This window comes from Phyllopteryx taeniolatus, chromosome 1, assembly GCF_024500385.1.
Source record: "Phyllopteryx taeniolatus isolate TA_2022b chromosome 1, UOR_Ptae_1.2, whole genome shotgun sequence".
Taxonomy (NCBI): Eukaryota; Metazoa; Chordata; class Actinopteri; order Syngnathiformes; family Syngnathidae; genus Phyllopteryx; species Phyllopteryx taeniolatus.
This window is the reverse complement of record NC_084502.1, coordinates 13112643-13127110: the sequence shown is the minus strand read 5'-3', so window position 1 is coordinate 13127110 and position 14468 is coordinate 13112643. Positions and strand designations below refer to the sequence as shown.

At 42.3% G+C, this 14468-nt stretch overlaps 1 long non-coding RNA gene across 1 annotated transcript; it reads left to right on the top strand.

Moving 5' to 3' along the window:
* Positions 1-3735: 3735 nt before the first annotated feature.
* LOC133481132 (uncharacterized) lies at positions 3736-4572 on the top strand. The gene is made up of 2 exons (XR_009789527.1): positions 3736-4049; positions 4133-4572. It is a non-coding gene; the product is annotated as an uncharacterized LOC133481132 (long non-coding RNA).
* The last annotated feature ends 9896 nt before the right edge of the window (positions 4573-14468 follow it).

The window sequence follows — 14468 nt, the reverse complement described above, 5'->3', positions numbered from 1 at the left end:
CAATTCAAGGGTAAATAACTGAAGGGTTGCACCTTTGTGATAGTTTGTTAGGTACGACTAAATAAATGTGGCATTGGAAAGATACTAATAACGGTCAGTTGTGATTGAAATTATATTCATTTAAATTGACCTCCCTTTTCAAAATATTATGGATTTCTGATCCTGCTCTATACTATACGTGCAGCTAAAAAAAGCATCTAACATGGATGATCATTTACTGTAAAACAAAGTTGTATGTTCTAAGATTGCTAGGAAAATACCGTCATTTCATATGCAAACGCAGTATCATCTTTTTCCACACAGGCTGTTACTGCAGACTCACATTGTATTTTCACAGTGAAAAAAAGAAGATAAAGTATACTGTGTCTACTACAAAGCAGAACTGTCCGTCTACTTAATGCCACCGTGAGTTAGAATGAACTGCAATCCCTTCACAGGTGGTCAAGGATAGACACAGCACTTTCAATCGCTTTATTGTACAAACGGTAGCAAAGTAAACACGTAACAAGCACTTTCATATACTAGCTCAGCACGCAGACTAGCTAACGGTTAGCCACTTCATCGTCCGCTACTATCCTGACCCAACAACAGACGACTCTACACTCTCGTTCGCTGACTCCCACATTACTCAACACGCCAGGCCCCGCGGGGTTTTTAGAGCCATACACATTAAAAGTCACAGATATTACAGTCTAGAACATGGGCCTGGCGACCCCAAGTGGGCAAAAATAATACCTGCACCTCACATGCATATTTTGTATTGGTACTATGCATAAAACTTTAAAATGAATCGAAATAAAACTCTACTCCACTTCATCTATTGTGGAGGTTCTGGAATGTAAGCCCCTGTAAACGAGGAACTACTGTAATGTTTTGTTGTTGTTGTTGTTGTTGTTGTTTCAGAAATTATGGAGATGGAGGGGGGTGAGTTATTTCTATTTAATTTGGCCACAAAAAAATGTCTATAGGAAATGTCAACTATGATGAATGAATAACCTTTCATTCTTCGGAAACCCCCCGCGCCTTTTCAGTCGTATTTGCGTTTGAATTGATCAACCTCCGTGTTTCCGTCTAACTTTTGATTTGGTTGTTCTCAGGACTTTGCGCCACAATCTTGTAATGAAACGTCGAGGACTGCTTCAGACTCAAAATGCCTCTGGAGCGAAAGAAAACCCAAAAGAGGACTGACTGGTATGGTCACATTATTAGCTCCGGTTAGAAGTCCCTGCACATTCTGCTTTGACTATAGCTTCATACCATGGAGCATCTGCAGTCCGAGATACATTGGAGAGGCATTCAAGGAAAGAAGGCCATTATTACAAACGTATGCTTAAATGTCCCCGCAAGGTGCATATTGACTCCCTTTCTTATGGACTGAAATTGTTTATGTGTGTGAATCAATAGGTTCTTCTCCAAGCGTGGATAACACTATCTGCAGATGAGATGGAATGTTTAAGGGTAAAGCTGTTAGGGTGAGTTCTGTTTGTTTCATTCCAATCAGATAACAGGTCCAATTGAGCCAATTATTCCAATTCCTTTGAGAATCTTTTGTCACCCAAATGTGGCGTTAGGCTGTTAGCAATGGGAAAAGAGGTTCAAGAGAGGCAAAAGAGAGAAAGAAAATCAAGACTTCCTATGAGTGGCGGAACCCGTGAGCTTTAGTATCATCTCCTCGCTCAACAGCTGGAGTGTAATCATTGCGATGAACTGTGACTGATGTCAGTCAATCTGATTTGAATTTGGACCAGCCGATTTAATCCGGGAAGCTATTCCTGTGGCAACGGCAACTGCGCACGTGTCAAACATGACTGACACTGTCCATTTAATCCAACATAGTGGTTAATAAGAACTGCTAATCTTCTTTCCAACCCAATAGCAATCTGTCTATGCCATGTTTACACAAACAAGCAGCGTGGCTATCACGTCAACCGGAGACGGAAGCGTTTCGTTGTCATCTGTGGACCGAACATTTGCTTGAAGGGCCTGCCTACTCGCACTTGGTCATTCCAACTGAGCTAAGCTTGCCCGACATTCGAGTATTTCTTGTTGTTTAGCTTGTTTTTATTGCACAGGGTGGTTGTTATCAATAACAAAGTACCGTGGTGTCTTGAGAGCCATGCCAGCCCGTTTGCGTTCAGGAAAATAGCACTTTTTAATATTGTACTTTATAAAAACATACAGCAATCACATAACTACATGGAATGTCAAGAATTAACCAGTTTATGCATCATGATTCATTTCATTGCAGTTCCTTCCGGTGTGCATTACTTGCCCACTCGGGGCATAATGCAGATAAATGAAGAAGAGTTTCACTCCTCTACTGTAAGTGACTCAGTAATCGGCAGTAATATTGGTCATTTTTAGCAGAGGATAAATAATATATGCCTATGAGTATTGTAATATTCTACGTGTCTACGTGTGATGCTGCACCATTTGTGTTCAGATATCCCTCGCTTAAAGCGTTATAGCTATAAATGCTATTTGTTAGTCTGTCGAGCATAGGTGTTTCTCCTTATGTGTTAGCATGAAGTTCGGTCAATTTGTAAATACACAATGTGTAATTATCTTGGTTTTTGTTCGGTTTGACAGCCAACTCCGAATGTGACCTGTATGCAAAAGCTTGAGGCCTCTTTTTGGAAGAATTGCTTACGATCTGCACTGCTGCTTGTTGAGTTCACTGCTACCATGTAGCGCTTGTTTCGCAAAAAACAAATCTTGAAAAAACTTGTATGTCGGGTCACTTGTATCGCAAGGCACCAATGTACATATGAAATCCAAATAATTGTGGAGCACGCCATGGTGTGAGAGTGGTTAGCACATCCGACTCCCATTTCTGAGGTTGAGAGTTGAAATCTGGGCTTACTCTGTGAAATGCACATGTTCCTTGTATGGCTTTTGCATGGCTTTTCTCCAGGCACTCTCGCTTCCTCCTCCATTCCTCCTCCATTCGCTTCTTCGGTGAATTTAACTCATTGTCCGTAGGTTGGTTGTACTGTATGTCAAAAGTGCCCTGTGATTGGCCTGTGACCATTTCAGGGTCGGTACCCGCTCCAGCTCACCTGTGACCTTAAACAGGACAATTGCGATACAAATACATGGATGGTTGAAATCATTGTACAGCATGCGCATTAATGACTACGAGCACAGGGTGGACTATTTCTTTTTTTCTCTCTGGGAAGTATTTGTCGTCATTCTTTTCATTTCTACTGTGCAAGGTGGCTATTATCCAGAATAGCTGGCGAGAGGACATAATAATAGGAAAGTGCAGTATATAATACACATGCATGTGCCCGTGTGGGACTATTTGGCCTTTGCATTATTTTGAGCCCTCGTATTTATGCATAATATCCAAGGTGACGGTTCTCATGAATTATAAAATAATCACGAATCATGTTTTGTGCGTGTCACAAGTGAAACGTAACATTTATTGAAATTGTTTCTTTGAAAAAAAATAAGCACTGAATCTCTAAAGGCCATGCAAACTCCCCACCATAGTAATAGTTAGTATTTCCTTTTATTTACATTGAACATTCAAAGACAAATGAATACTTTTCGTTCCCCGACAACAACATTAGTCGATATTTGCGAGAAGACCAGAAGAATGAGAATATATTTTCAACCAGCTGACCACTAGGGGACGGTCTGAATCAGCTAGCGATAAATACAAAAACAAAAAACACTTTTTGTCCTCTTATTTGATTTGCAAGAAACCACTGAGGAAGATGGGAGGAAAATCCGAGGAATACAAATAAAGCTGATGAAAATCAACCAATCAGAGAAAGAGGGTGTGACTGAAGAGGTGTCAATCATTCCTTGTGCACTCGCCGACACACTCAAAGCAGTTAAGCCCTGACCTGTGTCTTTGGGATTCAGTAGGTTTGCTGAAACGGAATAAAATGAATAAACGCTCATCCCTCATTTGCCAAAAACTGGGCACGAGACTGGCAAACAGAAATAGAGTGAAGAAGCAACAACCTTTCAGAGAGGGCGGGACATCAAGCAGCTGAGAGGATTCGGAAGTGGCCGGAAGTTACATTTCGGATCCACAAGTAAGTTTCTCGCCACTTTGGGATTTTTCATTGATTCTGCAGTCCAAAAAATGAAAGTTAGAACGGATCAAATTTACCACCAGGTGGTGATCGGTTGACAGCTCCGCCCATCTCTGCACCCGAGTGCCCAAGACACGGAAGTCCATTGACATGACCATCGAAATGCGGCCCGGAGTGTCCTGGGGCCGAGTGCACGTGGACATCCTTATGTCTGGGAAATCTGAATCAGAACGCCGCTCGGATTCTGGTCGGCGAGGGACCATTCTTCAGGATCGCGACCCTGCAGGTCTCACCGCCATGCTCACGTGGGCGATTACACGAAGTGGTCATTTGCGCAACAACTGTGAAAAACCGATGCCCCCTACACGCCCCCACCCCCCTGGACTCGATCCTAATTATTTCAATTAAAAAAAAAATGTTTGTTCAATTTTCGTTTGATGGTGTGCCGTGAGATTGCACCTCGGCTAAACAAATATTGGGAATCGCTTGCTATAAAGTTTATTTAAGAGACGATCAAAATGAAGAGCAGGAACATTATCTTTTTTCCCCACGATGCAGCAAGTTGCATTATGGCTTCATTTGAACGTGCACAAACCGGAGAAGGCCCTGAACTTCTCCGTCACGAGTCACGCTTGACAAAGACTTAATGCGATTACGGTGCCCAAAATGAACAATCTGTGAAACGCACTCCCCGGAAGCCAGAAGAAAAGGGCTTTTTTTGTCTGCCGACTATGATAAAGATGTGCGAATTATCACGTATACGCACATTTAGCCCACTTTTCTGTGCTGACAATGCGGGCTCTGACCAATATCCTTAATCTGCCACTCAAAATACATTTAGGCTTTGTCGGAAGGAATGTGTCACAGAAAGTCTGGGTGTGGAGGCTCCGTGCTGCCTATGAGGACCATTGTTTGTCTTTATCTGGCCCAATGCAGAAACCCACCAAAGCTCGTATGTCCGCTGTGGACAAGCGACAGCGTTCTTGTGTGCGTGTTACAGGAGGAAGACGCGGATTGTAATCTATCCTCTGAATGCCACGCTGAATCACACCGCAGCATAAACGTGTTCGGTTGAAGAGTAAATGGCATTCGCTGGCCACAAGGCTGCCCGCTAACACATTTACACGCTGAGCGCACGTGACGTAATGTGTGTCATGTGGCTGATGAAACGCAACCGGCTTGCGCTTTCGGTCTATCAGACACGCTCGAGTGATTAATATGACCTCGTTTAGTTTGATTATCTCCGTTTGGAATGGTCAATCCCAGATCCCCCCCTTATTCCCATGAATCTGCAGATGCCCACCAAAGGCAGCGCCGCGCCCTCAGGGATCGACACCCGTGCTCGGGCTGGGAATGCGAGCATGACTGCGACTGGACGTGCAAGAGGGACGTTTGCTCGGGGCACCCACCACTTTGGTGATACCCCACCCAGAACAAAAATTGTTGGTGGCGGGGATCGAACTTTATCACAATTGAAAAGCAATCGTCGATGGGGGTTGTGAGGTTTTGGATGCGCCCAAAGGCGGAGGCGCTAGGCTACCGCCCACCCCTGAAACTGGAGTGCTGCTGAGCAGTACTGATGACTTCACATGTGGAAGTGTCTTATTTTCATGCCATCGCTGTCGGGCGAAAACCTCGTATGTCCAAATATGGTCAACGTCACTTGATTTCTTTCTTTTGCTGACCCCACTTTTTCTGTTCCATTTAGCATGACTGTGGTGCCATGTCAACAGATGTAGACAGACAATCGAACAGTACTCACAGGCACACATATTCTTTATCCTCGCCAAAGAACAACTCATACAGTATTACTGCGACTTACTGAGGAATGAGGAGACGGTCCTATATATCCGTATGTCTCTTCTATTACCCCCGTGTGGCCAAGGCAAACCAGAAGGAAGCAAAAAGTGTGACCAAAAACTGTTCCATTGTTTACATTCTCTTGAATTATGTCACTACTGCATTGTTTTAGAAAGTGCAATAAAAGAGCACGAGTTTCTCATTCAAAACACATTACAATAATTTTCATTTTTGACGGGGAAGCCGGAATGGATGAATCGCATTTCCGTTGATTTCAATTGGGAAAGATGATTATTTGGAGTTACCAGCGTGGTCACGGAACGAATTCAACTTTGATCTCAAGACGCCGCTCTGTTAACCAATTGAAAGTGTTGAAAATAGCTTGAGAACTAATCTGGTATCTCTTACCTATTTCTTGAATGCTCAACGGTCTGAGAGGGGTTCCCTCACTCCGCAGGAGCCGTGCGGCATTGTGTCGCCTCAAGATTCAAAGTCTGCAGGATCCTTAGACAATAACCAATGGAAACTCTTCGGTTAGAGCAGTCATTTCCAACGTTTATGAAGCCAAGGCACGGATTTTACAATCGGAAAATCTCACGGCACACCAACAAACAAAAATGTCACAAAACGTGGCTACATTAATGACTGTATGTACTTCCTGCCATTTAATAGAAGAGTATTTACTCGTTCTGTCTGTCACTATGCCTCACTGGCATAAATAGATGAGCAATGATATCTTTATTGTAAAACAATTAAGTAAAATGTTATAATTTCCCACAGCACACCAGAAGGGCGCTCACAAAGACAGACAAAGAGAAGATATTTCATGTTCAAACTGATAAACGTTTATTATTTTTAGCAAATAATCATTAACATAGAATTTGATGGCTGTAACACGTTCCAAAAAAAGAGGAATGCTCATCAAACACCTGTTTGGAACATCCCACAGGTGAACAGGCTCATTGGGAACAGGTGGGTGCCACGATTGGGTAGAAAAGGCGCTTCAGTCATTCACAAGCAAAGATGGGGCGGGGTTCACCTCTTTGTCAACAAGTACGTGAGAAAATAGTCCAACAGTTTAAGGACAACGTTCCTCAACGTACAATTGCAAGGAATTGAGGGATTTCATCATCTACGGTCTATAATGTGATCAAAAGGTTCAGCGAATGTGGAGATATCACTGCATGGAAGCGGCAAGGCCGAAAACCAACATTGAACGGCCGTGACCTTCGATCCCTCGGGCGGCACTGCATCAAAAACCGCCATCAATGTGTAAAGGACATCACCGCGTGGGCTCAGGAACAATTCAGAAAACCAACGTCAGTCAATACAGTTTGGCGCGACATCCGTAAGTGCAACTTGAAACTCTACTTTGCAAAGCAAAAGCCATTCAGCAACAACACCCAGAAACGCCGCCGGCTTCTCTGGGCCCGCCGAGCTCGTCTAAGATGGACGGACGCAAAGTGGGAAAGTCTTCTGTGGTCCGACGAGTCCACATTTCAAATTGTTTTTGGGAAATTGTGGACGTCGTGTCCGCCGGGCCAAAGAGGAAAAGAACCATCCGGACTGTTATGGACGCAAAGTTCAAAAGCCAGCATCTGTGATGCTACGGGGCTGTGTTAGTGCCAGGTTGTGAGCCCATGAGAAGGGGCGCCCACGTCCGTCACCCGTTCGGGCTGCGCTCGGCTGGGCACTTGCCTTCAAGCTCCACCTCCAGGCCCGGCTCCAGAGGGGCCCCGGTTACCCACAAGGGAAAAAGTCTTCCAATATTTTTGATACATCATTGGGGTCTTTTGAGCCGTGCTCACCGAGGACCTGTTTGCCATGGGTGACCGTGCCAGCGGCATAAAGCTCCGGACAACTTGGCTCCTAGGTTCATTGGAACACACAAACCCCACCACCACAATAAAGTGATGGCTCAATACATGTTTTAAAAAACACAGTCTAAAAAATGTGCACATATATTTATTATTTAAGTATTACATAGTCTTCTGGTATAATTTGACCTACTTTGACATTTGACAGCAAATCAAAATTCCCTAAATGCCATTGTGAGACCCTTAAATTGAATCCCAAAATAAACAATGAAAATGAAAATGTCATTCCTTTGTACACGTGCTCCAAAGTGTGCGTACACTGTGGCTGTACTGGACTGGATCGAATTTAACCCGTGTTTATGAAAAATGTATGATTACATTTACCAGTGTGTGCTTAATCAAGGAAAGTGGTGGGAAAGGTGGGAATCTTGAAACTGTAATTTAAAAATGTTGACATTTTGTATGAGACAGTGTGGTGACGGTGTTCAAGAGAGAGCTTGGAACAGTCCTGAGAACACATTTGCACAGTTGACTGCAGAAACTGTGCAGAGGGGGCATGGGGGTTTCTCGAAAAATCATCCATCCATCCACCCGTCTTCCATTCCGCTTATGTTTTCGGGATGTGGGAGGAAAGCGGAGCGCCCGGAGAAAAGCCACGCAGGCACAGGCAGAACGTGCAAACTCCACACAGGCGGGGCCGGGGATTGAACCCCGGTCCTCAGAACTGTGAGGCAGATGCGCTAACCAGTCGTTCACTGCGCCGCCCTTCTCGAAAATCCGAACAAGTAAAAGTGAATTCTGGACCTGCAAAAACAGGGAACTGCAATGTAGCAAGTGAAAATATATTTTCTTTTCTCTGAAACATTCAGGATTAAGGATTATCCAATTACTGATGTCACACAGGTCATGAATGCAATGAAAAAAGATATGTAGTTCATAAACTGAATGAATACAAAAATGATTCTGAGGATATTCTTGGCCCAAACCAAAATTGACCTGGAACATACAGTATATGGAATGTAAGGCTTTACGAAGGAGTTGTCATATCACATAGACACGTTCTACATTCATATTTGAGGTTTTTCCCTTTTACATAAATACTGTACATGCAAGTCAAGTTCATTTTTAAAACCCTTAATCAGAAAAGAGTGTCAGAGCAAACATTTCGACAGAGGTAGTCGCTCTAATTTCCACAGATAGGGCATTCCAGAGTACCCGCTAACTTCTTTTTGTAGCTCACCAAAAGACCGACCTGAGCGTAAGGAACATAAGGTACTACGAAGTCAGGTGTTTAGTGCCATGTAAGAAACAAAACCTTAAAGTCACATCTCGGGTGGACCAGGAGACATGACGCAAAACGTACACATATATAAATCTCTAGTGAGAATGAAAATAAATAGCTACGCATATGCATCTGATCGGTAAAAGGGTTCGAAAGGTTAAATGTTGGAACGTGACGCTGTGCTGTGTGCAAATGAATATCATTTCCATGCATGTAAGAATAAAGATTTGCGTAGAGTTCAACTGTAGTCGTCATACAAGAAATGATTTCACATATCGCTGTTTGTAACGGTGCTAGAATATTTTTTCATGAAGGGTCACAATATTAGAAACAGCGCTCCGTTGCAGACTGCAATAACATTGGGCCATTTTGGGCAGCTACCCGGAGATAAGTATTATATTCATAAAGTCCCACATTTTTGTTGAAGGTACATAACAAGACTAAAATGTATCAAAAGATGTCAAACTCAAGGCTCGGGGTCCAGATCCGGCCCACAAAAACAACTGCCATCATTTTTCTTCAACTCTGTACCAACATTTCAAATTGTCAAATATAATCAATAATATATTGATATTGCAAGAATTTATTGTTACCAAACCTCCTTTGACAGTAACTTGAACAACAGTTGAACAAACTATTATCCTTGACTTCTGATTTCAAAACTAGTTATCCATCAGTTTGTTGTGTATATGTAATATGATGAGACAGTTAAATATGAATGTTTTCTACAATGTGGCCAACAACAAAAATGTGTTTAACACCTATGGCTCGGAGTGTGTGTGTGTGTGTGTGTGTGTGCTATTTCTGTTTTGTTATGAGTTTCACCTGTGTCCTGTCTTAGTGTGCCCTGCGCCGCCACTTGTCTCCTCCAATCAGCTCTCTCCTTCCACTCGTCCTGTCCAAGTGCGCCTCTTTGTCCGATCATTCGTGTCGTGTGCATTTAACTCAGCTCAAAGTGCAGGCAGTCATTCGGTAGTGCCGGCTGAAATCTGAAGTCACAATTACAAATGTCTTTATGTTTGCCATGTAGAGAAAAAAATGTGGTTTTTTTTTTGAAAGCAATAGTGTGAACGTTCACCCAGAGAGAGCTGCATGATGCTGCCGTGCTTTCTTCCTGTGCATCATCACCTGCAGGCTGCAGCGGCTCGTGAAACAGACAATGACAAACAACATAAGTCACCAAGTGACTCCTGCACAGCCAATCAGCCGTAATGTATTCTAATGTATTCAGAAGGTTGTTCAGTGGTGACGGATTGGCTCGGGCTGAGAATGTGGGAAGCGAATCAACACATTCGTTGAGTCTTTTGGTGGATTTCATTTCTCTTAATTGCAACGTTAACTAGCTCTTTGATGTTTTGACAGCGAGGCGGAAGTTGTTCCGACGCCGCCATGTTAAGGAGCTTCTCCAAATTCACATCGAGGAGTGAGAATTTGTGGAAGCTTATTGTTGCCATAACAGAACAAAAACAAAAAGTACAGTATCACATTATGTGAACATGATAACATGAAACATTTAACATTAAAACGTGACAAATTTGACTTTCGGTTTCCAGTTTTTTTAAACCCTCAGCCTCATTATGATTTTTTTTTTTACGGTATTGGAGAAGAACATCATAGTTGCATAACTAGTAAGATTTCATTGATAAGACCCCAAAAGACACGCGTACCTTTCTGTCCCTTCATCGGGCTCCGCCAGTGACCTGTACCGCAAGTCATTGCTTGGTTTGGTACAATTTGATCACGTTTAAACATGCTAACTTATTGCGTTAAAATGTGAAAATGATCACTTTAAAACTTGAGAAATCCTGCTCTGTTCACAATCCAGCCGGTGCCCACCCTTTTTCATACATCACTGTCAACGTGCTAATAGACTTCCGCAAAGGGAACATCAGGATTAAGAACCGAGGAAGTTACAAATGAATAGATGAGATTTAGCCTTACCTTTCTTTAATGAGGCTCATGATGTGTGTTTTTACAATCAAGATGAAATTACAATATGTAACGAAATGTCTCAAAGACACTTGCTTACATTTATAGTTTGTCAGCTTGCGGGAGAGGGCACCATTTAGAAGATCCATGTAACTGGGTCTTTATATTCCAAAATGTGCAAATGTTAAAAAGCATTCGTTTACGATAATCCACCTATCCGGGGTTTAATTAAACTGCTTACATAAACAAAAACAAAAACAAAAGCTCCGAGTTAAGCGTCATCGCGGCAGCGTGAAGAGCATGATTGCAACCCAAGGCTACGTTACACAATAGCACGTCGCAAAAAAGCAGGCCCTCTCGTTGTCTAAATAGGATGATTGCTGCTGGGCTGAAGGGTCCTTCAGCGAGGGGCGCACGTGTGGGAGGCCTCCTATAAAACATCACCGATGATGAACTTTTTTCAGTGTGCAGACTGCAGAGACTCTGGTGTGTGGCTCATAGAAAAGAATATTTTCCATCTTTCTTGCCCTTTTACACAGACGCTGTTCGCAGCCAGGTGAAGGACAGCGTCAAAAGGAGGACAGCCTTTGTTGCCTTATTACTCTTTCACAACATAATAGCAACCAGATTGCGTTGAAAAAATAGCCGACGCTTAAACAGTAATTCATCATTTCTCTTCTTCGATCATCCATATCGCATCTTCCACCGTCTATGCTAACATACTTGTCGCAAAATCTCATCCCCGTGTATGAGTTCCCATTTCCATGTCCTGGCTACATTATGAAAATGAGAGGGAGGGAAGCGCTGTCCCTTTCGGCCGACACGGGGCACACTCGCTGTCTCTCAGCCTGCATCTGTCCCGTCTTAAACCATTTTCTACGTCTCATCAACCCAGCTCATGCAAACTTGCTCATGACACCCAATTTTGGAAAGCATTTCTTTCTACTTTAAAAACCCTGTAAAGTGACTATGGAAATGGGTTTCGATATGTTATGTTATATTGTATTGTTTGAATATAATTGCTGACAATGTCGTCCATGATGTGGAGATATAGCATTCAACTCTTTTTCACCAATTTCAGTTTTCCTGATTTTAGTCCGGTGGCACTCTTGGCCATGAGTCGCCCCTCCCCCACTATATAAGAACTTAAGTGCCTTCGTTCTCATTAGCGGGACAATTGCGACATGCAGTCAATTAGCTAGCTATGCATACATCCCGAAAATGCGTCTTCCCTTCTGTTAATCGGCTCACTTGTCTGCTTTACAGTTCCTCGTTGTTGGCCCAAGAGTGAGAGTGAGGAGAACATGTAGTTATGTGTAGGCATAAGAAAAATGCTAGATGAAGTAGCGTAATTTCTCATGTATGATGCACATTTCCCCCCCCCCCCCCCCAAAAAAAATTGTCAAACGTCAATAGTGCGCATTATACATAGGTATAGGGGAAAATGGAAAAAAACTTTCACATTTTATAAATGTATGCCCCCATCTAGAGGTTATGTAAAAGGTGTACACTTTCATTCCAATATGACTGCATATATGTGCAGTTCTGCTCATATGTTTACATACCCAGGCAGAATTTGTGAAATATTGTCTTTTAAATACGACTGATGACTGAACAACAACCATCATTCATTTATTCATGGTGATGTTTTGTTTAATGATAATGCTTTTGTGAAATGTTTGACCGTTTAATTTGAATCCCGTTAAAATAAAATTAAATGTGTTTCGCCTGGTCCTTTATGTTTTCTTTCAAGAATTGTACCCATCTTACAAATTTTGCCTGGGTAATCAAACATATGAGCACAACTGTGTGTTTTCTCATTTACTAAATCAAAGTATGACTGTGAATTTCAAAATAAGAGCAAGTAAAATAAAAAGAAAGTATTCCGTGTTAAGTTCAGAATAATTCTTTGAAAAAAGTAACAAAATGCAGATACTACTTCATGTTTTGATCATATGGGTAGACGCAAAATCATGCATTGTAAAAATGGATTATACATAGGTAGAAGGGTGTTCCAGAATTTTGAGGTCAACTTTGCGGGTGCGTTTTATACACGAGAAATTACGGTAGCATCCATCTGTAGTGATATTTCATTTCAAGCAGATGACCCCACATCATTTGAGAATGGAGACAATGACTTGTTTTTTCCCAATTTGGAATCTTCATTTTTTTGTACTGGGTGATTTTAGATTTTTTTTGGTAATCATTTCAATGTGGCAGGGTTGTTAACAACACTTCTCTGTGGTGTGTCAAATTTACAAGGCAATTTTATTCTACAGTGACTTTAAAAGTAACAATTCTTTCGATCTGAGCAGTCTGGAATAAAGCATTCTAGTTGTAACATGACAAAATACAGTAGGGAAAACAAAGTAGACACACACACATTGCATGCGTTGTTGTGTGCTGATGAGAGATGATAGGTCCGTAGACTTATCAATAATGTATCATCTGGTAAGAGAAATGATAGGCACTCAGCTGGTACGTTCTCCTCAGAAGTAAGCCATAAATTTGCAGGGCAATAATAATGACTCTTCTCAGGGAAATAAAGGCCCCCCCAACAGTCATAAACCTGACTCGCTCTTCCATCGTCTGGAAGAAAAATATTTCCTCTCTCCGCACCCAGGAGTCGTACACAGGGGGTACTTGAAGCAGCCACCTGGATATGCAACCATCCCTCTTTACAGGGGGGAAATACAATTTCAGTTTTTCTATTAGTTATTCTCACATCCTGCCTGTGGAGGCGAGCAAAGATCCGGTGAGCTCAAGTTCACTCCAGTTATTTGTTTCCTTTGACCATCCAATTTGGCTGCTCAGCTCACCGCAGTTGACTTTGTTTTATTTGCATTTTGAAAATAACGATAACATTACTTTCTTGGGAAAGGAAATCATCTTGTGAGAAAACAAGTTACATATTGTAGGTATTCTCACAAATTCAACATTCGAGGTTCTAAACATAGGCGCTTCTAGCCCATTTTTATGGCGGGGGGCGAGTTGATCATACACCCCTAAATGTATGTACGTATGCATGTATGTATGAATAATGTATGTATTGCACCATATTTCCTTTTTAAACAAACGTATACAAGAGTGTACGTTTATATAACCATACAGCACCTGGTTGAAATGTAATATTTTAACAACAGAAATAATGGTTTGTTCCACCCAATATCTCCTACCTCTCCAAGACTGGACTGTGTTGCGTGCACGCTGACTGCACAGAGCAACAGATGGCTGCCGTCTAGTCATGCAAAGTTGTGGTTGCAATACCTGGTGCAAACCAGGACGTGGAAGTCACCATTCGTTCCTCGTTTTTTGCTGTAACTCAGTCATAGCTCAGTGTTTAGGAGTTAGCTGATGTTTTTTTTTTCTCGCGAGGACATCTTTCCGGTGGTCAAAGACAGCAGCACCGTCTTCTGTTTGAATTGGAATGAGAGAAGCTAGCATGTGTTAATATTAGAGCCAAGGCGCTACCGACAAGCTAGCTGAGCGGAATATAACTCCTATTCGGACACGTAGAAAGGGAGCAGAAAAGAGAGGATCTTCTATATGAGCAGAGGTCGGACCAAGTCATTGCTTTGCAAGTCACGTGTT